A 7,234-nucleotide genomic window follows, 5' to 3' on the forward strand; every position below is an offset into this window, starting at 1 on the left:
TCATGCAAACTCTAATATATATATGAATAATGTTTAAATGTTTCATAACAATTTTTTATCATCAAAAATGTACACTTTTAATTTATTATAAAGATGAATTTCAAAGAACTGAGAATTATATAACCTTTTTTTTTGCATTTGGTGTATCATCTTTTCTAAAGTTGATAATTTGTTTTAAGGAAAAACACTAAATGGATTTTATTATTTGGAAAAAAGACATTTTGTTTTAACATGTATGGTTTGTTTAGGTCAGTATATATATTCGTTGGTTGACTGTAGACAGTATAACAATGTTTTTTCTATTGTATGTTCTGAAATGATAAAAACGGGTCTGTTCTTGTGGTACATCTACTCAGAGGCATTCTCACTGTGTACCATTCACTGATATTGTCATAATAGATTGTTTCAACTTTTAACTACATAAGGAAGGTTTCTGCTTTTATCAATATTCAGATGGTTTCTGGACTTTTATTTGCAAACCATTTGAATTTAAATCAAGAATTTTCTCCGATCACTTGAGATAATTAAGACTTTCGACATATAGGAATTGGTAACTGGAAAATTTTAAGTAAAAAAAATGCAGTGCTTATAAAGTACAGAGGGAATGTTTATAAACCTCTTAGTTCTTCTCAAGGCATTTGACTGGAAATTTTCATTTAGCCAAATATGAAGACATCTTCAATAAGAAATGAATCCTAATATTTTAATTTTGTTTATGATTATATCTTAAAATAACTTGTTTTTATCTTAAACAAGAATTTGCAAGTCCTGCAGATAATCATATGTGACTATTGAAAAACAGAACACTTTCTTGTGTTTATTCAACACCTTGAGAAAAAAAGGAAATATTTCTTAGCAAAATATTACAAATGAATCAAATCAAAATGTTTAAAATTGATGATAAGAATTATTGAAATAAGAAGTATGACATTGGTAATGAACATCAACGGGAAGTAGTTAGATAATGAACATCAAAGGGAGGTAATTCGGTAATGGACATCAAAGGGAGGTAATTCGGTAATGGACATCAAAGGGATGTAATTAGGTAATGAACATCAAGGGGAAGTAATTCGGTAATGAACATCAGAGGAAAGTGATCAGGAAATGAACATCAAAGGAAAGTAATTAAATAATGAACAGCAAAGGGAGGTAATTAGGTAATGAACATGAAGGGAGGTAATTCAGTAATGAACATCAAAGAGAAGTTATTAGGTAATGAACATCAAAGGAAAGTTATTAGGTAATGTATATAAAATGGAAGTAATTAGGTAATGCACATCAAAGGGAAGTAATTTGATAATGAAAATCAAATGTAAGTAATTAGGTAATGCACATCAAAGGAAGTACTTTGTGAATGGAAATCAAAGGGAAGTAATTAGGTAATGCACATCAAAGGAAGTACTTTGTGAATGAAAATCAAAGGGAAGTAATTAGGTAATGCACATCAAAGGGAAGTAATAAGCTACCTTATAAACATGTTTTTTCTGTACAAATGACTATCAGGTGGCTAGATTTTGATTGTTTGTGAAACTTCTTGAGTTGTCCATAAAGAAGTTTGGTTTGTTCTGTTAAAAATTAAGTGCCTTGATAATTAGCTCTGTTTGACGTTCTCTCATAAACTGGTGATTTACAATATTTTTCCGTCTCCAATTTTAGATATTTAACTCTTGAAAATTTTATTTGATTTAGAATAAAATTTGTTTTGCATTTTCATGTGAAAATTATAAATATGTTGTGGTTCAATGGTTAAATTTTGCTGTCAAAATTTGATGTTGTTTTTTAAGTGACACCTATGAATCATATTTTGTATTGATATTAATTTAGCTGTTAAGTTCTGCTATTTTAAATGTTTTATTAAATAATGACTGTGAAACTTCTTCTACTTTACCTCATCTCTTATAGAAAAAACAGCATCATCTCGTGGATATGGTGAACATCAGCAAATTCTGTACAGAAATTACAAGATTAACAAATATTTATTGTAATTGTTCAAGTTCAGTAAGATCAATATTAGTCTTCCTTAACATGAAGTTAGATAGATTGAAGTGACATCATTTCCATTATTATGAACACAGGCTCTCAAACTCTTAACTCAGGAATTACTTCATTAATACTAAAAAATATGTAACGGTTGAATATGCAGAAATTTGTGTTGTATAAAAAAAAATCTCATCTTTTTTTCATTTTCTGATCATAGATACTAATCACAAGTTATGTCTTTTTTTTAATCTGATCTAAACTCATAAAGAAACAATCGCAATTTTGAACATTTTGTTACATTGTGTATGGAGCTGCTTTCTTTTATGTGAATAGATACTGTTAAAACGATTTTGATTGGAGTAGCCTTAAATTTGCCATTTCCTGTCCAAACTTGACACAACAGACCAGTATTGATATTGGAAAGCATCCCAATCTCTCAGAAGTTGCCAATTAATTAAGTTCTTTTTTTTTCATTGCGTGTGTACCTGTTGTTAATCTGGTTTATGTCCAATTATTACAAATCTTGTCAGCAAGGAAAGGAGATACTTTTAAATTGAATAATATGAGAATTCTTGTGAGAGAATACCTCTTATCGTTAGCAGTGAACTATACAAGGGCAAATTCCTGATAAATGTTAAATTGTTAATAATTTTTCAACCTTTTCTTTTCAATTGAATTATATTTATTTTTTTATTTTTTTAAATGGGTTATACATGGAATATATCCTTAAAAGTCTATTCTATGCCGGGGGAAAAGAGTTATCCCCGATACTAAAATTACCCAGGATTGTGATACTAAAATTTCTCAAAGTTATCTCCCTTAATATAACCCTCTGTTGTACAACCTCTAGAAGTTATCTCCCTTGAAATTATCTCCCCTGTTGTGCATTTGTTGACTGAACCAGCCCTATGTTATTTGTGGTAGTACTGTACTAGATATGTTAGGTTATTTTATACATAAGATATATATAAATACCAATATTATGTGTATAAAAATGTGCATTTTAAATGTGTAATTTATATAAGGTGGCAATGAGTGAGCAGCATGGAAGGGAACTCAAGTCAGATATTTGCATTTAGTATGGATAATGTGTTTATCAAAGTTGAAATAGCAACTGTATGCATGTAGTATGTGTGTGTGAATGTATATGTCCTTATGTTAATGAATATGGAGAAACGTGGAACCCTTGTTTAGTAGATCAACAAAACCAAAATTGAAGGAATGCGAAAGAACTTGTCAATAATTTCTAGTGAATTGTTTTAGGGTTGTAGAATATTTGAAATACATTTAAAGTAGAATGAATTTTTAAATTATAAGGAACAAATATATGCAGTAACATGACTCTTAACTAATTAGATTGTAGTTACTTTTTTTTATTGAGATCAATCAGTTAGAAAGCTGAGACAGTTTATTTTAATATGGTAAGACTCCTAACCTTGTAAAACTTTTAAATGTTTGATTATCTTTGAATCACTGAAGTATGAAGTTAATCTGAACCGGATGAAATCTTTTTCATGGCAAGAAAATAATTGGCTCCAGGAATAAGTATTAATACCATTTTGAGAAAAATCTGAGAATATCTGTCATTGTGTATGTTGATTGGAACCTTAAAGTTTCAGACAGCAGTAGTTGTAGGTGGTTGTTTTGACGGTAGTTTTAGGACACACAACTATACATCACAGAATCATTTATTTTATCTACTAAGAAAAGTTATCTTTACATATTCTCAGAATATTTTACTAATTAAACTAATTTGACAAAGTTTCTGTAAAAAAATCTAACTATTTTGTTCAGTTGTATTATCAAAATGAAATGTTAGAAAACTATGGAGAAATTTAACATTAGTCTAAATCTGATATCTTTATGTAGATATAGAGAGTTTATGACCTTGTGATTGAAAGAAAATATTTCCACTTGAATTCTGAAGGCTTACGTGGGTAAATACGACCAGGTATGAAGTTTTAATTGACGGTAATTTAGGAATGTCGAGGGACGAGAGAGCATGCAATCCTTTGCAACAGATTGGCATCAAAATCTCAGTGCTATACCTGTAGTAACTACTGAGCATGCCTAGAGAACAACACTGACAAGAAAAACGCGCGTCACCCGATCTTTTGGGGCCAAACTACCGTGACCTGGGTGGTTGGTTACTTACATAGAAGTCAGTGGCTCGGAAAGTCTTGAGACTGTCGACTGTGCATCTAACTCTATAATAGTCGGGTATCACTTATACCTGTGTGAGGGTTTAAATACATACCAAGGTAGCTTCATCAAAACCGGAAATTGAATTAATTTAAAATATATTTAATTAAGAACTAATTTAAATCTTTGTTAGCGTTTAATCATTATCAATTATTATTTAATTACTATGGACAAAAACCTGGGGCGGAAAAAGTATGAATAATTAATGATAAAGTGTTTGAAGTTGTGTTGTAGAAGTTATCAATGCTTTCTGTACATGTTTTTTCCTGTACAGGGTTTAAACATATAAATCTTCTCTCTTCACAGATGTTTTGTCCTAGCTAGGTTTTAGGCCTAAGAGGGCGAGGAACTTCTTCCTAAATATACCCATTACTATGTGTTTAATTCACTCATCTCTATTCCCAACTTAAAGTTTTAGACATTCAAATTTTTGTGGTTTCATTCACAAAAAAAAAAACGAAAATCTTAAAAACATAGTTCTTGTTATTGCTAAAACTTACTTAAAGTTTTGCATATTTTGTTCTCATCCAAACAACCCCCATCCTCTAAAAGGATTCTTAAGTTGCATATTCTTTAAGATTTAGGAATAAATTCTATTTTAATCGAAGTCAAATATTTTCATAATTATTGTGAATTTTAGTTTTTAAAGAAGTGTAATATTCCGTGCCAGTTTTATGCTAATTAGCTGTGTATGTATATGAAATAATCGCCTATCAATTTCAGAATGACAGACTTTTTAGCTGTCAAGTTTACCTGGTGAGGTTTTACCTGTATTAATGACCTTGTGTTACTGTACGAGTCGACCTTTTCTAGGCTGAGTTAGGGATCTAAGCAGGTCTTCATTTATTATCACCTGGTAACGACAAATGAAATAGACCCTAAAGTAACATAGATAAAATTCATCTGTGTTATCTCTGACTATACAACTTAAAGGAAAAAACAAGACTGTAAAAGGACATATTACAAGTTCTTTTTGAAATATTACTAATAAATTTAGATTTATTTGAATTTTATAATACTATGTTATAAATAATGAATTTGATTTTACTTTCACAAAGAAATTTTAAAATAGTGATGATTTTAGATTAATTAATATACTTTAATATATTTACTGAAGAATTGCTTAAAAGTGGCATGACGGAAATTAGTGGGAATCATAAGACATCAGTATACAAGGAGTATGAAATCAGTTCGTGAAGTATGGAAGCAGTATATAAGGAGTATGAAATCAGTTCGTGAAGTATGGAAGCAGTATAGAATGGAGTATGAAATTGATAACGTAGAGTGAAATGAATGGGAGAGCGAACACAGGTACAACTGCATGTGTGTAAATGTTCAACATCAAACTGATTGCAATGCATGCACAATGTACATAAAACGTCTATCCTCCCTTCCATGCCACAAAAGACACATGCGACATTCATTTTACCCTTAAATAGCCACAAAGGGCCTGTCCAATATTTCTACTGGATATGCCCCTTATGGCCTTGGAAATATTTCAAGGGTTTATTAAATGTACACGGGTGTTTTGTGGCTGGGAGGGTGTTGTGTTGGGATGTGTTATCACATACTATCATGTGTGTTAAGAAGGCCATAATGTCGGGCCTTGTCATCTTCATCAGATCAATTTTTCAGGAACACTAATGGTTTTCCTGGTATAATTATAAAATAAAACAAAACTTGACAAACATACCCTAGTGTTTGGTTTTTTTGTCATCGATTCTGATTGTTCATTGTATACGAAGTTTTCCCCCCATTTCCAATCGTCTGAACAGGTGTAGAGTTATCTCCATTTTTCAAAATGTGCAACAGTCTATTCATTTCAAAATAAGGGGAAATAAAAGAGATATTTACACACATACAAACAAGTACATAATCTTTACTTGTTGAATCAGTGTGTCTGATTGTTAGTCACCGATTTTACCTGTCATATGTATTAATCATCTTAAAGCTGTATCTTCCCGAGATTTGTCACAGTTGTCTCCCTTACAGAAATATTGCACTGTATACATACTGAAATAAGCCTAGACAGCAAAACCTACAAAATCTTGCTCGGAATCAGGGATAGACTTATTCCAGGACATGAAGCATTTATACAGCTTTAGCATTTGGTGGGATTATTGCTGGAACAATCCAGTAACAAGCAATTAATTGTGATTAATATCACAGATGTATATTAAATTTTCTTCATCCACGTGGATAATGTCTCGGTCACCAAAAAAGGTTCCTTGGCATTTTAAAGCCTTGATGATTACCTTATACAAGTCATTACGAAAGATGGTTTTGAGGTCATCCGATCCGAAAGGTCAAGATGTACTTCTTTCGTCGTAGTACGCCGTGCGTATACTTTTAACATTTTAAATTTCTCAAGTTTCACCAGTGGGATTGAGCTAAAACTCGCATGAAATGATCCTGAGGTGTCCTATCCAAGTGTTGTTTTTCGGATATGTTTAAAATCCAAGATGTCCGCCTTCTTAAAAAAAATTCAAACTTCTTCTCCAGTTCTACTGGTGCCATTGAGCTAAAAATTGGTGAGAATGTAAAGGAAAGGTAGCCAACAAAGCATTGCTATATTTCGACCTTGTCAAATCTTCAGTAAGGCAGCCACGGAGTCCATTTTGTAACATGACTGCGCAATCATGTTTTTTTTCTGTGCAACATTTATTTAAAATTTCTACTCAAGTTTCACCATTTGGATTGACCTCCAACTTTACTGTCAAAAAGTAGGTAACACTAGTTACAGTTTCCTACACCTCACCAAAACTACCATCATAGTAAACAGCTTCTTAGTAAGATTTCATTCAAAGTCGAAAAAATAACCCTTCTCCCTGCTGAAAGTTTTTGTAGTCAGATAACCGTTAAGGCCCGTGGGCCTCTTGTTTGGTTTACTATCCTGTGAACAGCTCGGGTTGTTTGAAGTCTAGGACTCTTTTGTACCAGTGCCTTGCTCCCTTACTGAACATTATGCTGAAGAACCATTTGCCTGTTATTTTGCTCAAGGACAGAACCATGATTTCACTGGATGTTCCATGACCCCAGATCCATGAGGAGC

The sequence above is a fragment of the Ylistrum balloti genome, unplaced genomic scaffold, assembly GCF_031769215.1.
Source record: "Ylistrum balloti isolate Yb309-2 unplaced genomic scaffold, AGI_CSIRO_Ybal_v1 Utg370556, whole genome shotgun sequence".
NCBI classification, from domain to species: Eukaryota; Metazoa; Mollusca; class Bivalvia; order Pectinida; family Pectinidae; genus Ylistrum; species Ylistrum balloti.